Source organism: Anas acuta, chromosome 4 (genome assembly GCF_963932015.1).
Source record: "Anas acuta chromosome 4, bAnaAcu1.1, whole genome shotgun sequence".
Classification (NCBI taxonomy): domain Eukaryota; kingdom Metazoa; phylum Chordata; class Aves; order Anseriformes; family Anatidae; genus Anas; species Anas acuta.
Window position 1 is genome coordinate 22,632,500 of NC_088982.1, and position 26,854 is coordinate 22,659,353.

At 35.2% G+C, this 26,854-nt stretch overlaps 2 long non-coding RNA genes across 3 annotated transcripts; one reads left to right on the forward strand and one right to left on the reverse strand.

Moving 5' to 3' along the window:
• Window positions 1-10,651: 10,651 nt before the first annotated feature.
• LOC137855215 (uncharacterized) lies at window positions 10,652-19,672 on the reverse strand. Of its 2 annotated transcripts, none has more exons than XR_011095605.1 (3): window positions 19,314-19,672; window positions 15,041-15,196; window positions 10,652-12,301 (listed from the first exon to the last, which is right to left on the reverse strand). It is a non-coding gene; the product is annotated as an uncharacterized lncRNA (long non-coding RNA). The 2 variants fall into 2 exon arrangements; XR_011095604.1 differs by having other exon boundaries at window positions 15,037-15,196; window positions 19,314-19,671.
• A 333-nt stretch (window positions 19,673-20,005) lies between these two features.
• On the forward strand, window positions 20,006-25,714 carry LOC137855216 (uncharacterized). The gene is made up of 3 exons (XR_011095606.1): window positions 20,006-20,264; window positions 24,892-25,051; window positions 25,138-25,714. It is a non-coding gene; the product is annotated as an uncharacterized lncRNA (long non-coding RNA).
• The last annotated feature ends 1,140 nt before the right edge of the window (window positions 25,715-26,854 follow it).

Consider the following 26,854-nt stretch of genomic DNA (forward strand, 5'->3'; position numbering starts at 1 on the left):
GAATAAGATAACTTCTCTAAATTAACAATAGAATTATACAAGGTAATGGAGACATCAGATTAACAACATGTATTTCTGATCTGTTAAAAGGGTTCATATAGTTCTAACAGCAAATTAACATGTTCATCAGAGCCTTTTTTATTTTGTTTATATATCCAAACAGGGAAGGAATTTTCCCCAAACCAGGGAAGAGTTCAGACTGTTGCTGCACCTAGCTGAAATACAGCACAAAAAGAAAAAGAATTGTTCTTTAAAATGAATCTGATTCTGAACTACTACAAAGGTAAATGTCACCATCTTGCTTTAAGTCACCATTTGAATTTAGGTCTTTCAGCAAAGGAAGATTGAATCATACCTTTGTATTAATGTTTTCCTTTCTCTGCCTCCTTCTATACCACAACAACATTATCTATATTAGCATTAAAATGTTTAACAAAGTTCTTCATAAACATGTGAATTTACCTATCTTTAAAAAAAAAAAAGGGGGGGGGGGAAGGAGGCAATATTTAATACAGTAAAAAGAAAAGCATAAAGTAATCATCATGTATGAGCTTGGAAAACTAAAAATTACCTTATTATATCCTTGTTGGCTGAAATTCTGTGTAGTTACACCTGTTGGGCAATACTACTGCCTCGAAATTTCTGTGATGGGGGCTATGCCAACTCTCTGAAGAAAAAAAATATATATAAAAAAGACAGTGATTTTACTAAGTTTTGTATTAGGAATCCAAATAGGCTTTTGAAAATCTTTCTGCTTTAAGGACAGTTTGACATTTAGAAATTGAAGTCCTTTACAAAGTCACATATTTTTTGATGTGTTTAAGTACTTTATGTGTTCAGTAAATGTCATAATGCCATTAATTCTCTTTGCAGAGACATCCAATTTTATCCCGTTATCAAGGTGTAGTGCAACCAGTGGAGTATTTGTCTGAACACTGAAGGTCTGGAGTGGATTTGTCTGAAAAGATGGGTATTGAAAATTCAAAACTAGTCACTTGGAAGTTAGGGTTCAGTGAATGCTGGCACCTCAAGTCTCTGAGCAAAGTAAAAACAAATTTTAAGGTTTCCAAATCTGTAGTTTTCTTTTTAATGAGTAGGTAAGTGTCAAGTATGGTTTGTAAGTGAAAAGCATGCTATTTTTTTGTTTTTTTTTTTTAATATTGTTAATGTGAACATTTTTTGTCATCGTAGTACTTTTTCACATGACTCAACCCAGAAGGTTGCTAAGCAACCTTCTGCAGCCAGGGAAAAGCACAGGCAGGCTTAACAGAAGATTCATGTGGGTGACCCTAATACTAAGAAAAATTAACTGAGCATCTAAAAGCTTCCATTGTTTTTTAAAGCCTTTATGACCAAATACCAGTAATTTACTCTTACTTACTCAAGAGCCATTTATGAAACTGCTGCAGTCACCCAACTTTTTCACCTTCTGGGAAAGTAAATGAGTAAATAATACTTTGTAGCTTTATTTCTCACTACTGTATTCTAGAAGTATTTCTTTTATGGGTTGTTAAGGTATTATCAAAAGCTTTTGTGCTTTCAGTAATGGTTAAGTGAGGAGGTGGCTCTTGCAGCGATGACTGAAAAAATGTGAGTGCAACAGGGGACAGCCAGAGCTGACCTGAGGACATCCAGCACTGAGGACACAGTTCTGCTGGGCTATCTGTGGACCTGGCCCTTCTTGGTGTCATCAGAACTGCCTGGACAAGGAGTGGGTATCCACAGGCAGCACAGCTCTGACCAGATCTCAGAGAACAAGATAACCTGGCACAAGTCCTCTTCTGTTGACAAACAATTTATCTGTTCCAGTACTGGCATCAATGCAATGGGATTTGTTACAGGACAAGGTGAGTCTACATCCCTATTTTAACAGCTGTTCAGGTCTGTTCCCAAGTCCACATTCATCCATCCATCACAAACACTGCTAATGCACCATCACACATTCAGCAGTGAGCATGGTCCATGCTCTGGAGCATGCTGGAGAGGGTTGGTTGGCTTGTGGAGGCTGAAGGCATAAAACAAATTAATGCACCAGTATCTCACCCTCAGATCTGGAGGAAAGCTTTAGCCAGATACTGTGCTTTGAATTGAAGCAACCTACAAGCAGGACATGTGGAAACAGCTCATGAGGTCTGGTTTTCTTCACATTATAGGGTGCAGTAGCAGGCCACTGGGGGGACAAACCATTGTAGCTCATATGCAAACATGGATGGTGGGTTTCCTAGCAGTCTAGTAACATGTAAGTAGTTAGACATTAATAATGAGAGCCTACGTGGCTAACTGATTGCATTGAAGTTCATCTACAATAGTGTGAAATGCGAAAAACAGCAGAAACACAAAGCAGCTGACATGCAATGAACAACAGACAGCCAAAACAGTCTGTGAAACAGTGGTCAGACTATATGAGACACTTGAAATTTTGAGTGAAACCATTTCTGCTGTTGTTTTATTCCTACTGTGTACAGAAAAACACAGATGTATGTGCTTTCATTGTATGTATACAGGATTGTATCATGAATTTATCCTCTTAAAAAAAGCAACCAACACACCCCAGATTTTGACAATGAGATCAAAACCATAATTAGATCATGTAAATATTAGCTCCCTAGCTAATCTTTGAGATCCACTACTCATACATTTCCATTACTTCCTTGAATACCCGTTGCTTCTTGTTTTACTAGTCCTTTGCTTTCCTGATGAAAAGGCTTTTATTTCCCATTACCATTTTTAAAACACCTAAATATGACTTCCCAAATAAGCCAGATCTCTATGTAATTCAAAAATATTTTAAAAATAAAACCATTGTTTAATAGACAAATGCTCCTGGAAATGAAAACATAATGAGAACAGGTGATTTTCTCTAGGTTTAGTTGCAGATTCAGTGACAAAGATGAGAACTGCCACCTCTAGGAGTCCTGTTACCTCTCTCTCCAAGAACCATCACTTCTATATACTCCAGTGCTTCAGCCACAACACACTCAGTCATGGCTATACCTAAGATAACCTAAGAAATGGTTGTTCTTCTTATGAAGAAAAATTATTCCCTTTCTACACATTGGAGAAATTTTTGAGGTGAACTAATTTGCCCAAGTTCACAAGGGGCTCAGTGACTGAAGAGAAAAAATAACTTTTTTCCCCCTTCTGGGTCCAAATCCAATACCCCAGTCTCCCAGCCACAAAGCATAACTTTTCTAATGGTATCAGCTCAGTACAAGGAGAAATCACCTGGAGACATACACAGAGACTTGTTTATAGTCATCAGGGAGTAGGAGGCAGACAGCTAAACCAGCTCTATACACAAAAACCTTGAAGATAAGAATGAACACAAACTTCATATCTGTTCTCAAGGCCACTTGACTCTTTAGAGGTTTAATTTTGCAGATTACCAAGAGGGTGTCTTGTGAGCTGGGGTCACTTCAACTTAGCTCCCAGCAGTGTGGTAAATCAGATCCTGTCCATGTAACTGCAGTAGAAGCTCTCATTTGGAAGAAAAATCTATGCTTAGGAATCTATCGCAGTGAAGAAAACATTGCAAAAGGAAACTCACACAGTGGTGCCTCTGAGAGCTGACAGTTCAGCCTGCAACAAAAGTAGATCTAGCAGTGAAGCACACAAGTCCTCCATTCATCTCCCTGAGTGATAACTCTAAAACCTATTTTGCCACCGGTGTGTGTTATTTCGCTGCTGAGCAGAGAACGAAAGAAGAAAGGAAGATAACACTGTAATAATCAGCAACTTGTTTCTCCCCATAAGAGGCAGAGACTGAATTTCAAGCAGAGTTTTTAAAAATGCTTTCTTTTTGCTGACTGAAATCCTGACTTCAATGAAATCAATAGTATTTTTGTCATTGAATTCAGAGGGTCCAAGATTTCATCCATCACATTTCCAGTCTAATCTCTGCTAAGAGCACTAGTATGTGCATTTCCAAGAGCTCAATTCTCAGTGTTGGTTCTCCTGAAAATATGGCACTTTATTGCAGTTCTTAAGTAGGAATTAATTTTTTCTTTAGAAAATCTAAACAAAATAATCCACATATAGTTCAGTTTGATAAAAGTCTTTTGGCATTTGGATTTTTAATACTTCAAACAAGATGCAAAACTACTGGATACAAAACTAAAAACGTCTGGGTAAATTCAGTGACAAGTATCTTGTGCCCAGGATTTTGATGCCTAAAATAACTGTAAACAGTAATTAAATATTTCTTACTTGTCAGAGCTGTACATCTACAGGCCAGTGTCAGTATGCTGGTCTGTGGAATTATTTAAAGGAACGTTAATCTCTGCTGATCATCAAATGACATGAATAAGCATTAGGGTCTCTGGCATGCAGGGAGGGACTACAATTAAAGAAAACAGTAACATCAACAAATAATCATAAGTAATGTTCATAAACCTTTTAGGAAAGTTCTGCTATGCAAAGAATAACTGGTATTAGAAACAGACCCCTTATCTCTGGAAAACACATTTGTTAGGCTTATAAACAAGATATAAATTATGTATACCCTTGCTGCTGTGACAAAATACAACAAATACATTAAAAAAAACAACCCACATTTCATTAAATTTTAAATAAATTGCCTTTTTAACTCATGAGGAGATTGTTTATTTCAAGAGTTTATTTTTTCTAACTTTGTTTTATCTTTATATGGCAAAAATTGTTGCCAACTCCTTCAGAAAAAAAATAATAAAAAAGACCATTAAAGCTGTAAAAGGGAGAAAATTATGACTCAGTTACCAGGAAAAAAAAAAAAAAAAAGTGTTTGTTTTTTTTTTTTTCAGTGTACAAGATTAATGGCCCTGCCCCTTGGACATTTTATGTGTTAGAACAACAAATTACAATGAACATCAGCAAAAATTTTGCTCACAAATTTGGAACGGAATAACTACTTCTCAACAGTCTTCAGAAAAACTTCATTCTTCATGATTTCACCAGATAACTGAAAGTTGTATTCCACTGAAACATTTGTGTTTTCCTCATTTTTACTGTGACCTCTGCCATCATAACCAACACAGTTTCTTTCTGTATCACTTCAAGCTCTATGACAGGTAGCATCATGCTTTATACTATTTTTTTTCCTTGGTTGCTCTTTCTATGTTTTCTCTTTTCATCACTTCTTTTTATCCCTTACATTCTGTACCACTCCCCACACATCAGACAAATTCTCCCCTCTGCCAATAACCCATAACATATGGTTTTAGGTAAAGAAAGACTTAAGAGGAACAAGAAGTGATACTGGCAAAATATGCTCTCTAAAGCTATTTTCTACACCTCAGGCAGAATAGAAAATATTGTTATAATTGCTATTTTTATATGGAAAATATTACTATTAACATCTGTTACCTATGAATCTGTTTAATTTATGAGAAAAGCAGGCAATAATTTAGTTTTACACGGTCTGTCAATTAAAAAAATATTCTGGTGAATTATTTTATCCAGAGTCCGTTGGGCTTTAATGGATTATCAGTTTATAGAAAAGTGTGGTTGGCAGTACCAGCAAACTATAGCCTTTTGAATCTTTTGTTCCGGCGGCTACTAAGAAAGAAATTCTATAGCTGCTGAAGCAAAGTAAGGTAACTGGGTTTGTTAGAAAAAGCATAGCTAATCTAAACTATGCTTTCAAATACACAGGAGTTTTATCCAGCTAATCTTATTCACTCCAAAATAGAACCTTTTAAAGCAGGAAAAATGTAGGGCTGTTTAATGGAATCAAACATTTTTTCTGGATCAAGGTGTGATACTGCTTTATGCTTCTCATTGTTTCAGTGTTTGTGTGTAACACTGAAGAGGGTTAAACATGACATTTGAAGCTGATCCTTTGTCATAAAACTGGATCAATCGGGTTGAATGATTTTGGCAGCTAATTGCTCTGCAGTAGATAGAAAAAGTTGTGAAATATTCTTCAAAAGGTATTTTCAAAACCATTAAGCATTGACCTAACACTGCTTCAACTGAAGATAATAGATGTTGCAGAGAATAGTTGTACCATCTCAGATTGGTTAGGCTGAGTGGTTGGGCTGAAGAGAAGCCCACAGGAGAATTAATCACTTAAATTTCAGAAAAGCAGGGGTGGGGTTTTAGTCACAAGAGAAATTTTGTGTTAAGGTCCCAGTGGCTGAATTGTAAATACATTCTTGACAGAAGTATATGAAAGCATTGTTGAATAGATCAAAAGGAATGTGTCTTGACCTGGGAAGTAGTTTTTCCTAGACATGAATAAATGAGTTGTAGGAAAAATGAGATGTCCTAAAATAATTGCAGAAATCTCTGGGATAGCACACGGTAGGGACCAACCAAGCCAAAAAATGGCCTTTTTTTTTTTTTTTTTTTTTCCCACAGTTAAACGTTACTTTGAGTTTGAGGTAATTTTTACTTTTTGTATTTGATTGGGCCTATTAGGGAGTATGGACTGCAGTATGGCAACAGTTGAATTTTGGACAGTTAAATTCAATATGTATTTTATACTAATATTCTGGACGGCTACTTTGAATGCCTCATTGCCTAAGGCCAGGGAAGGTTTTCTAAGAGTTTTCTTGAAAGAAAAATTAGATTTTAGACTGAGGGAGTGTGTGAGCTTGTAGATTTTGGAGAAGGGGGGATTATGACGCAACCTATCTTGTGCAATAATAATTCTAAATTTTTTTTGTATGATCGGTGGTCTAAGAAACCTTATGCTTTGAACCTTCATTTACCTCCTTGTCTGGAGTTAAAGAAAAATCTTTATATATGAGTGAGGGAAAATCTGGAATTCATACCAATGTTTGCTACCTAATAAACTGAAAATCTATAAAAATTAGACAGTCCATGTAAGGTGAAACACTCATATAAAAAAATGTGATTCTTCTCCTGAGCAAAAAAAAATAATCTTCTAGAGCAATTATAAATTTTCAGATCAGTTGATATTTCTACCTGTGACAGTAACCAGGCTGACCTCTCATCCCTCCTACATCCTTCAGGCAACTAACTAGCAAGTCTATTTTCAACTGAAACTTTTCAGTTCTACACTCAAATGCAGCCCACTGGCTTTTATTGCAGTAATTTTGACTTAAAGTCAGAACATGGAACAATGAATATTGCTTAAATTATTTATTTAGGACAAAAGCAAATAGATAAAACAAGCTTTATACCAAGAGAACAGCAAGAAGCAGTTGACCAAGTATGCCATCATATTTGTACAAACCTAATATGTCTAAAGTGGATAGACATGTCTCCTGTAATATCTCATGTCATTTTCCTTGTCGTATAAGCAATTTCTGCCTCAATGAAACAGAGGAAAGCTCGTCAGATGTTGTCTTTTTGCTCATCCAAACTCTTCATTTTTTGAGCAAAGATTGTAATATCATTGTCATCAATCTATGGAGCTTTCCAGTGCGGGCCTACCGATTGTCATCTACAAGCCACTATTACCTCTGTAGCATAGGAGCTTAATGACACAGGTTTTAACCAACATACTGGTTTCTTAATTTGGATGAATATGTTTGCAATATATTCATTATGTTAAAGAAAATGTGGAATTTGAAAAGTGCTAACTCTACAATATGTTCAATTAGCAATTTTTAAAAAATTTGCACAGGCCAGTAAAAGATCTATGTAAATTTTAAGTTGTTATATAGATTACTGATACTGGCATGTTTTAAGAAGATGCATGCAGTAAAAGAGTTGAAGTGGTTTATTATTGATAACAAAGCAAATGGGAGCAGAATGTTTAATTTTATTAGGAATGGATTGTTAAGAGAACATCAAGAGAGCAGCAGTACTACAGTGTTCCAGGCATTTTTGTACTTCTTCTTCCCAATCAGAAGTTTGGGAAGAAGAGAATACCTGTATGTTACAAGAGCAGAGAGTCCTACCAAACTCTGTCACGTATCTCTTTTCCTCTTAGTGAATTAGAATGTAGAAAAATTTCTAACCCAGTTAGTTATCTGACATTTTTTGCTATTTTAACCTGATGACTTTTTTATTTTTGCATCTGGAGACAATGGAACATAGTGGAGATGAGAACTGATTCAGTTCACTGAAGACAGTTGTGGCAGAGGACTTGGAATTACCCAAATAATCATTCCTTCTTCAAATATTCTTTCACACTTCAGTCTCTCTTTTTCAAAACAAAAGGACAAACAAAATTTAGAAATTGAGGATTAATAAGCAAAATAGTGATACTGTATTATTTTCTAAAGTCTGTAAATTAGGAAACATCTATCTGATCTTGCTTGAGGTTTCAACAGCAGCACTAGATATTTGTTGGATCATAAGTAACTCAGAAACAAAACAAACAAACAAACAAAAAACCCAACACTTTTTCCTGGAAATGTGAGTTCTTTTTTAAAAAAATATTACTTTATTTTGAGCATTACATTATCGTGTTTGATTGTTTGTTTGGTTGGTTTTTATCTGTCATCAGTTACCAAATTACCTAGCTTTAATTTTTCTTTAAAATATTTCCCAAAATCTCCTTCATAACATAGTAACAGGCAACTTGTACAAATGATAATTTCAGTAAAAGTTATCAGTTTATATTCATCTCTCTTTCTAGTTTTTCTAGTACTGATTTCTAATCACTGTGTATTTTAAGGCTTTTTCTGTGATGAAAATTCATTTCTATGCTCTGAGTTTAGCTACAGAGTTTTTTCTTTTTCATATTCTCACCTCTCTGAGCTCTCACATGCGTAAATTAGTCTTCTGTAACTCATGAACAAATAAACTGCTTGAAAAAAAATACATTTATTTTAATTATTACTTCTGTTTTTTACCGATGGCTCTGGTATTAAACAATGCATTCTTCAAAGACTGAATATTTAATTTGTTCAAACAGGAGACACTATGCTATATACATAAAACTAAGTGCATGATCCCTTTGACACTTCACAAATACCTCTGCATTTTTCAGAATATACTACAGAGAAAAAGAACAATGAAAACAAAGCTAATGATGGGTCTCCAGCAAAACACTGAAGGCAATTCTCAAAATGAAAGAACATTTTCATTACACCCTAGTTATAGTTTAGAAATTCCACCTAGAGATGCTCACCCAGCAGCATTCCCTTAAGTAAAATCACCAGAACAGACACATTTTCAGAGTGGAAAGCACTGAGAAAGTGTAACATTTGTACAAGTATGCCATTTTGTAAAAACAGCTCAAGACAGTCAGGTATAGCTTCAAAACAGCTCATAATCTTTTTATTATTATTATTATTATTCATCTTAAAAATATGGATTTGTATTTGTAAAGATTATACAGCGTTCCAATCCTCAGGTATTTCAAAACAATCACTGAACAGAAAGAAAGAAAGAAGGAAAAAAAAGATTAAAAAAAATGAAAGAATGAAAATGAGAATGATTTTTGGCTTAAAATCACATTTAATTTTTTATTTTTTTTTTATGCTTTCAAAGCTTAAAAAAAATGACACAATGTAAAGCGGTAAAATGATGTAAAAAAATGTAATGTGGGTGGGGAATAGGAAAAGGAAAAAGTGTGCTACTAGGCTTCAAAAAGTCAGTTTTATTATTATTTCTTCTTAACAGAATATATGTAGCAAAACAAATGTAAGAGTTCATAAACTTACCTGATGTCCAGTTTAGTACTGAAATATCACATATATTAATTGCCTGTTCAAAGTTACACAGGTTTCTAAAATTTGTCCATCAACTTTGGAAGTCCTCTTCTCATGTATGGTTTTAGTGGCTTTTTGGTCTGAATCAATCTAGTAGATAAGTAACTGCAAATGAGGTAAACATATGATCTGTTTGAGCTGTTCCTACGTGTCAAATTTACTGAATCTTTATACCATTACAGGCTGAGAGATGAGTGGTTGGAAAGCTGCCTGGTGGAGAAGGACCTGGGAGTATTGACTGAGAGTTGGCTGAATATGAGTCAGCAGTGTGCTCAGGTGGCCAAGAAGGCCAACAGCATCCTGGCTTGCATAAGAAGCAGTGTGGCCAGCAGGTCTATGGAAGTGATTGTCCCCCTGTACTCAGCTCTGGTGAGGCCGCACCTCGAGTACTGTGTTCAGTTTTGGGCCCCTTGCTACAAGAAGGACATCGAGGTGCTTGAGCAGGTCCAGAGAAGGGCGACCAACCTGGTGATGGGTCTGGAGAACAACTCTTACAAGGAGCGGCTGAGGGAGCTAGGGTTGTTCAGCCTGGAGAAGAGGAAGCTCAGGGGCGACCTTATCGCTCTCTACAGGTACATTAAAGGAGACTGTAGCAAGGTGGGGTTGGTCTATTCTCCCATGTGCCTGGTGACAGGATGAAGGGGAATGGGCTAAAGTTGCGCCAGGGGAGTTTCAGGTTGGATATTAGGAAGAACTTCTTTACTGAGAGGGTTGTTAGGCATTGGAATGGGCTGCCCAGGGAAGTGGTTGAGTCACCATCCCTGGAGGTCTTTTAAATATGTTTAGATGTTGAACTTAGTGATATGGTTTAGTGGAGGACTTGTTAGTGTTAGATCAGAGGTTGGACTTGATGATATTGAGGTCTCTTCCAACCTAGACGATTCTGTGATTCTGTGATTTGTTGACCTTCTCAATATGCCCCTTTTTCTATGTGCCATCAATTCTAGCCTTACTTGGAAAAGATTGTTATGCCTTGGTAATGATTTTCAGTGGGAACATCTAAAAAAAGCGAATGCCACTGAACATTCAGTTGCTTGCAGTGTGCTTTTTTTTTTTTTAAATGAATTTATGACATTTTTAATTAAAAATAAAAATAAAAAAAAGAAAATCAACCTTCCAGTTAGATGGAAAATAAAAATAATTAACATTTGGAGCTATACTGAAAACAGAAATGGAAAACTGATTTGGAGAAAAATATGATACTTGAAATAGGAAAAATTTCCAGAAGTCTGTCCAAAGAGAAAACATCAAAGTCATTGAAAAAGGACAAAATAGGAAATGTGACATCTTCCACTGAAACAATATTCCATTGAAGTAATGTTTCACAATATTCATTCCACTGTTTCTTTCATTTTCAGTCATACAAGGGAACTACAATAAATAATTACTCACTCTGTCCAAAAATTGTAGGTAACAGGCTAAAAGTAAGAGTATGTTTCTCTGTTTTTCAGTACTTCATTCAATGTTCTTTCATACACTAGGACCTTCAATATTCTCAGAATCCTCTGCTGTTTGTGCATACCACACACTAAACAGCAACAGAAAAAAATGCTGGTAAAATCCAGGCACATGTTTGCAATACCATGAACTAGTGAATTTGTGCAAATATTATTAACATTGGGTATAATACATAAAAATCTTTCTCCTTCTTTGCTTTGACTGTACTACGTTTTAAATTCACCTGTCACTATACATGTACATGCTACATACAACCTTTAAACAAAACACACACATTTCAAACATACTTCATTTTTTTCCATTCCTGTCTATGTCTTCGTCACACAAAATGGCTAATAACCCACATATGAAGCTTAGTTCCATTTTGCCACTCCTTTATATCTTTATATATCTTTGGATTTGCCAGTCGTGTATATCTGTATATTAGTCTTCTGTGAGGTTAACAAAAAAAAAAAAAAAAAAAAAAAAAAAAAAGGAAAAAGGAAAAAAGGGGAGGAAAGGAAAGAAAAGGAAAGTCTTTCTCCATAATCATACACTCTCCTTTTCTGTCTTCTCTGTAGGAATGTTCAAACAGTTAAGAGGGCACATGCTGTTCACAGGACCAGAACAGAAACATTTGTACTGCCAAAGAAGGTATTTTGTATAAAACTGCATGGATCCACAGTGACACCCAGCGGCCACTGTCCTTGCCATAGTGATGCGTTTACTAAAGTAACATTTCCATGTCCTTTTGTTTAGTATGCATTCTGTATGAAAGCAGTAACTCTTAAGAAAGTCTGGTTTAATAGGATTAAGCCAAACATTGTTTGTTTGTTTGTTTAAATTTACTTTATATAAGTATTTTAATATTATGAGTTGTGTGCAGTGTGTGATGTTGGCAAATACCGCTTTTATATAGGTTTAAGACATGGTTTCATTAGCCAATGCTAAAAGTGATGTACACAGCCAATATGAATGGAAAATGAAGACAATTAAAAGTCAGAATGGCATCTTGGAGTTATACTGTGAAAACCTTTAAGAAGAGCTTATGTGTAACACAATTAATATTGTGTGAACTTTAATTAATATAATAGTAACGTTCCATTAGCTAAAAATGTGTACACACATTACTTCTAGTAAATTATCAATATGGTTGCACTTCTTCTTCAGCCTTGGTCTTAAGCCAGTGATTCAACACAAATGGATGGCAAAATCTTCAAGGCACAGGCTTGTCTCTAAGTTTGTGAACTAAATTACTGAAATAAAATGAAAAGAAAAATGAACTATTATTTATATTTAATACTTTTTTTTTTTTCCCTCCAAAGTACCAGGCTAAGTTGTGTTCCCAGATGGTATCTGACAGAAGGAATAATATCTAAATTACTCTACCAGAAGTTCTCAGACTAATCCTAGGACTGTTTCCTGTCTGATGATGTGGGTAACAGGAATTTCACTTGCTGTATGAAAACACAATCTTCAAAGAAATAAATAGACTAAGTTAATATTTTCTTCACCACAGAACTAGTAATATATAGATATATATGCATATGCATAAACATGACTTACTCTCCTTTGATCATTTGTTATCCAAAGAATGTAACACTACCCTGCCCAGATTGATGAAAAACATTTATTCAATCACTGCCATCAAATACAATTAGTTAGGTAAGCATTGATGTAAAGCATAAAAATCAACTGAAAGACCAGTTCTGAAATCCAGGTCTAAAATTTTAAACTGAATGTGAAAAGACATTTAAATCCAGTATTGGACTGATCAAAACTGCAGAGCTGGTGGCCTAATCCACAGATAAATTAGATTTTCTGAAAAATACAGATGCATTTCAAAACTTATATATATATATATATATATATATGTTTTCTTTAGTTTTAGCTTTGCTAACAAGCTGATGATAAGGAGAGTTTTCCAATAGTTTTTCTAACATTCTCCTACCAATGTTCTTTTCCAGTGGGATTTTCAAATTCAGTTACAGTCTTAGTCTTTTTAGATCAGGGAGTAGCATCCCTGACTATATGAAGCCTTATATACTTTAAAAGGACAGTTCTGAAATGTGAAAAAAAAAAAAAAAAAACAAAAAACAACAACAACAAACTGCTGTCTGCCGTTTATTCTCCAGGTCCATTTTGGAGGACTTTTTCTGAAGTAGATTCTAACATTCCTAAAAGGTGGTGTGTATTTTGTATTTCTGCTTTTCAAAAGTGATAACATCAGTACAGAAAGACAGGCTAAGAAAATACCCACATTCTTCCAATCAAAAAATAACTTGCAAGAGCTCAGAATTTATTACTGCTTGATAGACGGTAAGAACAGAATTCTATAGCACAAGATCATAATTCTACATGGTCTCTTAAAAAAACAAACAAACGAAAACTAACAGCCAATAAGTCTCTTTTAAATAATATACATTCCAATTCCGATGTACTTTCTACTGAAAGGCTGGTTGTATTCACAATAAATAAAATAAAATAAAATAAAATAAAATAAAATAAAATAAAATAAAATAAAATAAAAAATAAAATTCTACCTGCCAAGGATGGCCTGCTTCCCTCTGGGAAGCATTTCTGCTGGACCAACACTCTGCTTTATCAGCTCCTTTGTAACTTAGTGAAACAGCATCTACAAATTCTTGAAGCTTCTTTTGAAGCTTATATTGTAGTTTTCCATGGCTGAGAAATGTGATCACTTCTTCCAAAAGAATATTCGACAGCTAGAGTCTGTCATTCCAAGAATGTTGTTGTGCCAGTTATTACTGGAAAATAAAAATCTAACGCCTAGCTGGTATTTGATGTAAATAAAGACCACTGCAGATTTCTTCTCCAGACTTGAAAAGTGTACTTTTCAGTTCATAACCCTCTGAACCAGAAAAATCACTATTTATGCAAATACATATGGCAAACAATGAATGTGGTTCATCATTACTCTTCCTCTTAAGAGGAAAAAAAAGAAAAAAGGTGTAAAAGTGATAATATAATAAAAATAAATAAACAAACAACACACACACACAAAAATATCCCACCCCACACAACAGGAATTATTAGGATGAGTGGACCTTAAATCTTGCTTGCCATTTGTAAGTGAAAACATAACAATGTAGGTTATTTCAGGAGTGGTCTAGATTTTTTTTTTTTTTTTTTTGCATAAATTTAGTAATAAAATGTTTATAAAGAAATAAATAAAATGCAAAAGCAGAGTTCGATCCTCAAAATAAAGAGCTGACCATTAAGGTACAATGTTTTAGCTAAAATAATATTACTAAGATTAAAATAAATTTTAATGGAAATTAGGAAAAAAAAAAAAAAAGAAAGGAACAGGGGACATCCTTTTCTTGTATTTTGCAGAGAGCTTGCTTTATAGTAAAAACATGAATATTTTCATCTACAGTTTTATTTATGCCAGACCCATTTCCATATAAGGTACTAGAAAAAGATCATTTACACAGGTTCTTCCTATGCTTCAGACAAGTATCTGACTAACTGAAAAACTTATTGCAATTAATACTTTTCCTAGAGGCTGTATATGAAGAATGTACCACATGATTTGCTAGACTAAGGAAACTGCAAGTCACAATCTCATTTTACAACAAATACCATTATAAGCAATCCCTAGGGAGACACTCCAATATACTCAGATACTGTGTTTTTGTTGTCACTCATTTGACAAGAGTTTTTACCCACTGTAAAAGGCATTTTACTACTGCAATTTATATCATCATTTAACTATGCTATTCTGATAGAACAGAGGAAATTATATAGCAGAATTTGTCTCTGAGTGACGTGTATTAAATAAAAACATGAAGTTTTTAATTGAAAAAGTATTGCTTTTTTCAGCAATACCCTTAATACAACTTACTTGTACTTGTATTTTGATTACAAATACAATCTACAGTGGTCTTAGTTGCTGGATAAAAATATACAAATAACCAAAATCTGCATTGAAATATTCCAATAAAATCTTCATTTTATAGCTACTTACTCACACCAGTGGGAAGAAAACATTTTGTTGTTGTTGTTCAGGACAAATTTCTTTCCAAGACACTACAGATATTTAGTTTGAGGAGGGAGGATCCCTGAGCTGGGGAAAGGAAACGTATGCTCTTATTTCATAAGCCTGCACTGCTGTATCCTCTGTGATCCTGTATAGGGAAAAAATTACAAAATGCTATTGTAATAAACATATCTTCAAAAAAGAAAAAACTAAGAACTTCTAAATTCTGTTCCTGGATCTTTTCTCATTTTACACTGCTGTGTGGATGTCATCTCAGTGTCACCTTCCATCACCTACAGCCCTGGTACTTAGACTTCACTATGAAATAAAGTGTTGTATCCTGAAGAGTGTTGTATCCTTCTGTAACCCAGAACCCAGCTCCAGAAAGGTGGCTACTGAGAGTATTTCACTTCTTGAATAAAAAGTTCATTACAGCAGGTACTTCTTCTCCTGGTCTGTTGCAGAGGCATACTCACTCTTTCTCCAGCCGTCCAGCCATGTTCACAGAATCACAGAATCATCTAGGTTGTAAGAGACCTCCAAGATCACCAAGTCCAACCTCTGACCTAACACTAACAAGTCCTCCACTAAACCATATCACTAAGTTCAACATCTAAACATCTTTTAAAAACTTCCAGGGATGGTGACTGAACCACTTCCCTGGACAGCCTATTCCAATGCCTAAAAACAATGCCTATATGTTAATCCATATCCTACAGGTAAATATATACAAAACATGTATTTTTATAGCTGGAAATCATAATTTTAATATTATGACACAGATTTTTAAGGAAGCATTCAATAATTGGATGATACTGTAATTGTCACTAAATAGACATAAAAAAAGTAAATGCAAGAATAACAAATCGCTTTCCAACTATAATAATCCTCATGCTGCAGTGACAAGATACATAAACTCGGGAGGCTAAGTGACCAACTGCCAAATGTTGTGAAGAATCCCAGGATCTCACTATTGCATACTTCTAGCTACATCCCAGAAAAGCAGTAGACTGATATTCCTAGGTTTTCATTACATTTCAGAATAAATTGGAAGAGGGAAATATTTCAGAATAAACTCAAAGATGGAAATATTATATTTGTTATGGAACAATAACCTATTCAAGCATTCTATCATTTTGTTTTTACGTAGGGCTGAGTTTCCATGATGGCTTCAGCTCTGAATTTTTTATTTATATTTTTAATTTAGTTTTCTGTAGGCTGCTTTGCATTGTCACATTGTGATTCAGCTGAGCTCAAGCTCATAGCGTTGAATAAGCCTCCCAAGAAAGCTTACAAATTTTTATGTCTTAGATCCAGTTGAAAAGGTTGCTGCATTAAAACCATTGATGTGTGCGAACTAAACCTTCCTTCAGTGTTGGTGTTGGAATAAAGTATTCAGGACCATATAAGCTAGCCTAAAAACCTCTGGAACCTGCTTTAGAATTAAAAAGTATTGTAAGTATAATACCATAAGGGCAAAGATGGCAAAGATGAGTTTTACTATTACTGTATATATATATATATAAAATTCATAAAAATACCTTAAAAAAAGAAAAAAGCCATATATACATACATACTAATGTTAGCCAGGTAAGTGCCCAGAAAATCCAAAAATCAGAGCAGAGTGGATTTGGGTACATAACTTAGTCTTTTTATCTAGTGAAATCAAAGAAATCATCTTCTGTTTCCACTGACAAGGATGAAATCTGGCCTGGACTGCCCTCAAAAGCAAAACAGCTGCTGATTTCAACAGAGACAGAATTTAATTTAACCCTTTTTATTCCAAGTTTCAAGGAGTTTTTCCTCTCCATATTTACACAAAACGTAAATGAGAGTTGTAGTTTAGACTTTCAAAGAAAGCCATAGCTGATGTAGAACACCCTTGAAGCCACAGAAAATTTGAAAAGTCAAAATGGAGATGTCTGAGTGAGATCAATATTCTTACCAACAACAGCTTTTGTTAGACTGTGTTACCTACAAGGTTGAAAAGCACTGACTTAAGGAAGTTCAATGTGTTGCTGGGAGCACAATTTTTTTCCACATAAATGTGTGGTTTAGTCAGCCCAGATTCCTATTTAAATATTCAGTTATATTACGTTTGTTCAATCTAGTGCTATAATTTGTAGCAGTTGAAATAACACCACACTTAAGGAAAAAAAAAAAAAAAAAAAAAAGAGAGAGAGAAAGAGAGAGAGATGGAAAGATGATAGAATTATTTGCATGATTACTTTGCTTGCTATAAACATTAAGCTTCTGCCCTCTGGAACCAGAAGGGTGGTGTTAGATTCTTTTTCTTTCAGGCATGATTGAATTTGAAATGTAAATTGAATTCAAATCTCAATTCTCAGGTAGTCTGAACCCTGTTCCGCACTGATCCCTGAGGGATAGAGGCAAGAAGCACACATTTCAAATGTGTGTTTCCCAGTTCCCATCTGAGATTCATCAGGTTCATCCATCTCCTACCACATACAGATCTTTACCTTTATTTTAGTGTCTGTCAAGACAGTCATGACTGTAAGGATCAGTTTTAAGGATCAGCCAGAAAGGCCAGGCTGGCCGTGGATGTTCCAGCTTAATCTCTTTCCTTGAGGCAGGCTAGGGGTAAATTTTGGGAGAGACAGCTAGCTTTCCCTTTTCAAGCATTTCCTCTAAAAGGTTTCAGATTGCTGTGGCTTCTGATGTTGCAGCCTTTTAGTAGTACAACAGCCACTGAAAGGAATGGAAAATTGTGAACTTAGTGTTTTTCCACAATGGTGCAAACAGATGAGCCCACTGTAGTGCTATTATTTTTAGATAAAATGAAAACTCTGACTTAACCAGGCATATGCACCTTTAATATACTTTATTTATTTATTTATTATTTTCTATTTTCCAATATACTGTGACTTAAATATTAATCTGGGGGAAAAGGTAATATGCACCATAAAATGGAGATAAAAAGTCAAGAAAAAAAAAATAAAAATCTATCATCAACTGTGACGGAGTAAAACTAAAGTTTGTGCCAGAGAGTTTAATAGCAGTGCAGTGGTCACAGAAGCCTGGTGTTTAAAAATTAATTTCTAGTTTGAAGCTGTTACTGGCAGTGCTAAGAGCATACAAAGTACATTTGTTCATCACCAGAGCTAGTTTCAGAGTAGAAAATTCAGGAGGAAGACAATGAGGTCTGTCCAGTTTCTAAAATAGACCTGGGAAATATTTAAAATCTCCAGGCTGTGAAAAATTATTTTCCATGAAAGAAGAGCTAAAGGGCAAATTAGAGAAATATCTCATCTCCACATTTTAAAAGGCTATAAACTTGTCTACTTCACAAAGAATGGTGTCCTGTTAATTTGATAAAAAGCTGATCAGATGTGATTTAAGTTTCTCTAAAATAGATATTTAGGGAACAACTCCTGCTATCTCTGTTCTTACTTGAAAGGAAAAAGATGTTTATCAGACCATTGACTTAAAACAGAAGAAAATATTACACCATTTCTCATACTGCAAATGGAAAGAGAAAAAGATTTGCAAATTCAGTCACTGAGCTGTAAATATATTCCTGCAGCTACTCACAAGCATAGCAGAAAGACTTTATTGTACTCATCAAAGATGTCACCATGTGCACCGATCTCAAACCGTTTACATTTTCATCTGTGAACTGAAAATTCCTGAACAAGTCTGAGCACCCCTGACCAGCAGTCCTAATATTTTAAGTGGTGCTGAGAATGTGTTTTATCTAGCCAAGCACTATTTCCTGTTCAACTTCCAGCACTTCAGTGAATGGAAGTGATGATCTAAAGAAAGAAGAGTGCATACTGCAGGAGTATAGAAAGCAAGCAGGCACCAAAATGTGAAAGCCAAGCCTGTTCTAAAGACAATTTTAACAGTTAATAGCAATGTTAGAAGTGGATAAAAACAATTTTGTCTTTTGGAGCAATTGAGGAAATTATTCATAGAAAGCAAGTGTGATTTTTCTTTGTTTGTTTGTGAGTTTGGTTCAGAAAACAAAGATTTATTTAAGTGAAAATGCTTATTATTTAAACCAACTTGATAAATAGCATCCCTCCCCCTCCCCCCCCCCCCCCCCAAAAAAAAAAAAAATAAATAAATCAAACAAAAGAAGCATTTTATAAATTAAATTATATGCCACCCTCTATTCAGGGCATGTCAGTGGTCATCTAATAGTTAAAATTTGTTTCTGTTCCCCGACTGGCTGTTTGAAATGCTGTAAAATGGGAAAATACAAGGACTGAATAATCTTTTTAATTGCAGAAATACTTACTTACATGCAAATACACGTCTCCATATGTAGAACAATTATTCTCCATACATCCTTGGAAACAATAATACGTGCACATGAATATTTGTAACTAGCAAGTAAAAAGGGGGCAGGAATATGATCATAGAAGACAGATATTCAAAATTTAAATTAATGTTTTCCAACATCTAGACAAAAAAAAAAAAAAAAAAAAAAAAAAAGATCTGATTTTTCACTGTATGTACTTCACTTAGTAATTGATACTTGTGTGAAGTAGGAGCTACATGCCAGCAGACCAGTCTTAGCCAGGCTCTTTTTAGTTGCTTTTCTTGCATACGCAGTTTTCAAAGTAAAAGCTGGGAGAGAGTCATGCCCCAAATGCTGCAGGGAGTAATGTTTCACATGACTCTACACCATAGTTAGAAATGCCAGTTAAGTGCTTAATCTTGAAGCAGCAGCAAAAGATCAATTAAATTGATAATGGTATTGATAGCGGGCTTTCAACCTAGCAACTAGAAGTGTAACAAGACCCAATGGCTGGCAGCTGAAGTCAGACAAATTCAGCCTTTCAATCAGGTACAGAGTTTTAACTGCAAGCAGAAGTAATTAGAACTGGTTACATTGGTTTCTGTTGGCAATCTAAAAATCAAGGCTGTCTATTTCCTAAAATGTATGCTTTATTGCAGGTGGAAAGTTGAGGATGACCTATGGCCTGTGCTGTGAAAAGCAGGAACTAAATGATCACAGTGTCTGATCACTTATTCAGAAACTCCATCAAACTAACTACCGCTGTTTCTGCCATCCGCTAACTACCATGGTTATTGGGGTCATAATGCTGCTGGAGTTGGGACAGGACAGGTCTTGAGAGAAATTAAGACTTAAAAGGACATGAGATTTTTCTGAAAATGTTAAATGAAAAGGGGAAGCAGGAGTAAGGAGACAAGACTAGGGTCACATTGGTGATTCTACAGGTTGAAAAGTAAGTTTCTGAGATTCAAGTTCAGAATAGTTATTCTGGATTTAACTTATTGTGCTATTCATTTACATTATTTGAATGGGGGGGGGGGGGGGGGGGGGAAGGTAAACACAATATCTGAAGAACAGAAAAACAAACAAACAGAAAAAAAAAACAAAACACCCTTAGCCCAAGGCTAGATTTCCCCTTCTGTGCCTGACTTTTAGATGAGCACCCTAGAAAAGTATAAAATCTGTTCCTGATGGATCTTGTGTTATGTATGCCACAAATAAATAGAACAAGCATATTTCCCATTCATTGGTTTGAAAATAGCACTTTGTCTCCATTTTAGCAGAATGACTTTAACAGAAAGGACAAAGAAGACAAAGAGAAGTGCCAATTTTATTCTACACTGACTGCATCAAGGTTTAGTACACATGCTGAGGAGAGTGCAGATACTTATTAAAGATGCTGACATTGGCATAAAAAAGTAATTACAGTATTGTGCCTCCCTTTGTAACAAACAACTCTACTTCCCTATCTTAGAGGTGACTCAAAGTCTTAAATTAGAATCCTCAGGGTTTCCCACATAGGCAAACACTGCAGGATTTGAACCAGTGGATATGTTTCCTGCTCATTTGGTTACTGCTAACTATAATTATAGTATTTATGAATTTAAACCTTAATGACAACAAACACAGTAGCTCCATTGCTCTTGTACTAGAGATGTCACTTTCAGTTTTTCCATAAACATTATGTTAAAAGTGGGTGAATATTCAGAGGCTTTTAGAGGGAAGGATTTTTTTTTTCTTTGTAACTCAGATATAGGGGTGATTGGGGAAACTTCCAGACAAGACATGGAAGCACTGATGCAAAGCCTTAAATATATATTTTTATGTCTAAGGCGTTCCTGATAAATAAATAAATAGAATGGAATTCTTTGCAGCTGTTTTTCCCATCTCGAGATCTGGATGGACTTTCCAGAAAGTACAGACTGGTGACTGACTTCCATCTCTGGTAAAAGTGAAGAATCCGTAATAAATCTCCATAATTAATCCATAAATAATATAAATAATAAAACTGTAATATCCTCAGAGGGTGGTGAGGTACTGGAACAGGTTGCCCAGAGAGGTTTTGGATGCCCAATCCCTGGAGGTGTTCAAGACCAGGTTAGATGAGGCCCTGAGCAACCAGGGTGGTATCCTGTTTATGGCAGGGCGGTTGGAACTGGGTGATCTTTGAGGTCCCTTACAACCCAGACCTATGATTCTATGATAAAAAAAAAAAAAAAAAAAGATCTAGAATCAGTATGTTTTTTGTGAAGGAAAAAATTGTCTTACTAAAATCCCAGAGTTTTATGAGCATGTAATTAAGTGCATGGATGGAAATGATGCAGTGGATATGAAGTATTTGAATTTTCAGACATATTTCAGAAAATTCCACACTAGAAGCTTTGACAGGGCCAAAGATGCCATCTACAGTCATAATCTATGAAAGTAAGAAAGGTAATTTTATGAGTTGAAAGCTGAGTAAAGGATAGGAAACAAAGGGTTAAGGCTTAATAGATTCTCACTGTGATATAGAAGAGCTAGCAGTAACATGATGACTGCAGGTAATGGTTTTGTTTTCTAAAGTAGTATCTCTTTTTTTTTTTGACACTGGAAGAGGTAAATTAGATAGGCCATCGGTCTCATCTAGTAGGCTGGTGACCTGCACAGATGTATTCTTATAGCTTATTATATTTTTTCCAGTACTTGGATTGTACTGATAGTTTGAAGAACAAAAAAAAAGTAACTAACGTAAAATGTAAAAATAAATAAAGAAATGTAAAAAATAAAGGACAGATCTTAGCCACTAAGCAATCCTTTGTCAAAGTGTGGGAATGTGAAAGTTATGGAGTTACATGGAAGAACTTCTTTACTGAAAGGGTTGTTAGGCACTGGAACGGGCTGCCCAGGGAGGTGGTGGAGTCACCATCCCTGGAAGTCTTCAAAAGACGTTTAGATGTAGAGCTTAGGGATATGGTTTAGTGGGGACTGTTAGTGTTAGGTTAGAGGTTGGACTCGATGATCTTGAGGTCTCTTCCAACCTAGAAATTCTGTGATTCTGTGATTCTGTGATATGGTCTGGTAGAGAGCATCCCATGCTTGAGATATCTCAACTTACTGTCTGATCACACTATGACACTGTTCATATCATCTCTTATTTTTGCTTTTGCTTTGCTCTAACCATTTTGTCTGCGAGGAGAATACTTATTTTCTGTTTGATTTATTTATTTATTTATTTATTTATTTATTTTAAGCATTATCTCTTATCCACCAGTAACAGTTCAGTAAGGCTTATTACATGTTGGCAATTTGAAACACGAAGCTGTGAAGATAAGGTGCAGCTGTAGTGAAAAGGGCCATTTTCTAGTAGCAGAACAGCAATACATTCAAAGAGTGAAAGGTGAAATATAGCCCATTCTCCCTGTCCCCCACGCTTTCCTTTCTAGCTTTTGCTTCTGTGAACATTATCTGCTGTCTATGAATGTATTCCTTCTTTCCTTTTTCATATTTCATACTGCTGTGTTTCCTGTTCAACAAAGTCCTTAAGCGTATGTATGAACCTAACCAGAACTAACCTTAACAATTTGATGTGGCACTATCTGAGGTAGTCCTCACAGAGGCATCTTCAGTATTGGGAGGTGCAGGTTCAGTATATTTTGGCTAGCTTTATACCTTACTGAAAGCATCACTTGACAAGATAAATTTCCAATTTGTCTGAGATTATTACTCCAAGGACAGTACAAGTTCACATGTTTAATGGTATTCATAAAATATTTCAGGTCTCTTTATCTTGTAAGCTTCCCTTATCTCATGCTGCAGGGTTATTTAACTAGGTTTTTGGAGGAGGGGAAGGTTGTTTAGTTTTTATTTATTTATTATTGCCTAATAAGTACATAACACTCTTATCATGAAATGGAATTTTAAAAAGTTCTGCAAATGTTTGTATGTCTCCTTTTGGAGAATTTCTTTGCCACTACTTTTCTCAATTCCTTGCTCCATGTTGGCCCTGGCACCATAGGCAGCTGTGGTCAGCCACCTACCAGGAGAGGGGATGGAGTGCAGTCCTTACAGCTGTGCAACAAGATTCCCCTCCCTGCAGGTGCTAGAGGAACTTTTGCTACCAAGATCAGTGAATCCAGGACTGCAGCTGCAGACTGCAGCCTACAATGGACATGAAGTGTCTTCACACTGTGAAGGATGTCTGTCTGCTCAGTGATGTTATTATTCTTACATGAAATGTATCCAGGAGCTGGTTAATACTTTCATGAGTTTTAGCAGGAATATCTCAGCTGAAATATTTTCAAGTTGGAATGTGCCTTTTCAGTTTAAAACAAAATCTAATTTCCTGGAGATATGAAATCATTATTTTATAGCACAAGATAGGAATATCTTCTATTCCTAAATCTCCCATAAATAAAAATAAAATAAAAATATTTTTAAAGTTGTAAATAGTACATAAAAATAAATAGAAAACAATATTATTTTAGAATGCTTCAGATATATGAATCTTATATACAGCAAAGTTAGAAAGCACAAAAAAAGTATATGATTAATAAATATAATTTTTCTGCAATTTCTTAGTAGTTCTATAATTCCTCATTTTTATTTTGTACTTTGATACGCTACTTTGCTTTGTCATGACTATCAATGTATCAAAACTTTCTCATCCAACTTTTGCTAAAGTATTTTAATTAAAATTGGAGTATTTACAGTTGTTATATGATATTAATATTCCAGTAGGCATAAAATTTTCACTAAATAATATTGAATAATTAAGAAGGAATACATTATTGATCAGATAGGAAAAGTTTCCTACAATATAAAATGCTATTGTGCTTTGTTTGTGTTTTTAATATCTGTTTTTGAGATCTCAAGTTGATATTGGTAAATGACTTTATAGCATACAGACTAAGCAAATTTTAGATGAACATCACCTACTGTTGTAAAGGACATTATCTGGAGGGACAAATATGAAGGTGAATGTCATAGTCTTGTTTCTTTAATTCCCCGAAATAGGGAATTAAAATACATTAAAAAAGTAGGGGATTAAAATACATGAAGAAAGTAAAAGTCAAATTTTCTATTTACTATAATATTTGCTAAGATTGGTACTTACTGTATCATGTCACAATTCCCTTTAGGGGATTATCCCAAAGGAATAGCTCTGACTGCTGCTTTAACAGAGAGAAAGAGGGAGAGAGAGAGAGAGAGAGAGAGACTGAAATACATATTATGATGGAACAGTGATTATGAAAAGGAGATCACAGTCTGAAACAAGAGCACACCGAGACATTTCATCTGAAAATAGTCTGTTGATGTAGAATTTCACAGTTTGAATTTTCTGTGCAGTCTCTTGGTTTCTCTTCATAAATGTTTAAAGGACAGACTTTGAAATTGCTCTTACACAGAAACTTTTCAGTCCTACTTTTCATTTTTGACTAGTTTCTTAAAAAGATATCTTACAGAACATCAAGTAAATGTAATATAATGGTGACATGCAGTCCATGTTTTAACTTTGTTTCCTTGGGAAATTAAGTTCCTGTATTATAACTCTGTCTTTCCTTTCCCTCTCCTCTTCATACATTTTTGATCTTGTTGTGCAGGTGTGAGGCTGTTTGACAGAGCAGTCTCAAAAGCTTTATCCCAGCTAGAGGACCTACGTACCTGTGCACAGCCCAGCTGCCTACTGCAGGAAGAGATCCAGATGCATACCAGCCTTTTCCCCCAGGGTGAAGGAAAGATTTTCTCATCTGCCCTGAAAAGGTAAAAAGAATCCAAGTTAGCACCCTGTAGAAGGAGAGGCTGCATAGTGAGTTTAGCATTATTTGTGCCATTTGGATAATCAACAGGTTGGTCAGCACCCACAGGCTCTGGCCTGACATAGCCTGTTCACCCAGCCCAGGTGCCTGAGAAGTGGAATTAAGCAGGAGCTGACTGGTGAATGCAGTGAGTGACTGATGTTTCTGTGAGATGGGCCAAGAAACACCAGCAGGATCCAGAAATGTTGCCAGAGGAAATCCAAGGGGAAGATTAAGTATATTGTGGACAAGGAACAACCTGGCAATATAATGATGGTAAGAAGTTGGGGGTTGCTAGTCTGGGACTATTTCATGGAAATTCATGGAACTGTTATTGTTGAATCAGTTGTTGAAATTGTTTATTTTTGAATCATTGAATTGTTATTTAGTATTTACTGTTACTTGCTGAAGAGTTCCTCTTTGAACCGTTGTTAATGTTAGCACTCACACCTGATCATTTGAAAAGAAGCTCAGATGTGAATGGCTCTGTAGATGTACTTCTAGAACATAAAATATCAGCTGTGAGAAACTGTGACATTTAAACCTATATAGAAGTAGACATCTTACTTACAGGAGCAATAAAACCACCTTACTCAAAGACAGTCTGCAGTTAAGCATCATAAAACATAGAAAGATAAATAAAATAATAAAAAACACTGTTATTTATTTATTTGTTTGTTTGTTTTTCTTCCTGAAGCACATTATTTGCTCTATTTCTACAGACTTACTGAAGGACTACAAGAACAGGGAATGGCAATTTTGTTTGGCAATATCTATATTCCTACTAACAGACCCATGCTTTATTACCCAATTACCATATGCCATAGGCCACGCTCTGGAATGTGATCCTCTCCTAAATCACTTTTTGCCAGCAAAATGATCACCAAAAAGTCTTCAGTTACTAATGGAAATCTATTAGGACTGAGTGTGTAGAAAAGACAAGGGTGATAGTTGGGATGTACTGAATCAATTCATCAATTCATCAAACACCGGCACCTAGAGTACAATCACTCAAGCAACACAAAATACTCTCAAAGGAGAAAAAAAAAGAAAGGAGAAAAAAAAAAAGCCCTTAGCTTATAAAGCTTGAAGAAATAGATGTTTCTATACTTTCCCTTTAATATTTGCAGTGTTCCCCAACACTCTTGTTTTCAAAGCTTATTCTACAGTGAACAACTTGTATTTTATATTTATTCACCTTAAAACTTAGATCTTCAAGTCCCTAACATACAAGCATACCGCTTTTCAAATGCAACCACCTCTAGTGTATTTGCAAACTATCCTAATAAATTCTTCCTAATAACCAGAGTAGGAAGGATTGGAAGATTTTTATTTTTACTTTTTAATTTGCCAGAGAAACAAGAACAAAAATTGAGCTGTATGCTTCTATCTCTATGACCTAATGGCTCACATTACTTTATCCCAGTAGCTTTCATAGATAAAAAGTGGTTTTACCTTCTCTTTTTCCTGTGCCACTTAATATAAAAGTGCACGTTAGACCACTCAAAGTTAAGGCTCTGTAAAAAAAAAACATCATGATTGACAGATACTCACTGTGATTACCACAAAATTGAAGAGCTCAGCTAAAAATATTAATGTTCTGATTTGGTAATTTGCTCCCTCTCTCACTGTCACCTAGTCAAAAAAGGTTCAGTTTTGAAAGATTCATCATGGTGCTGTGTGCTCAGGCAAGTTGCAGATCAGATCAATATTTAAATTATCTGACTATACTCAGTAATGATCTTAGCGAAGCTGCAGAAATGACTAT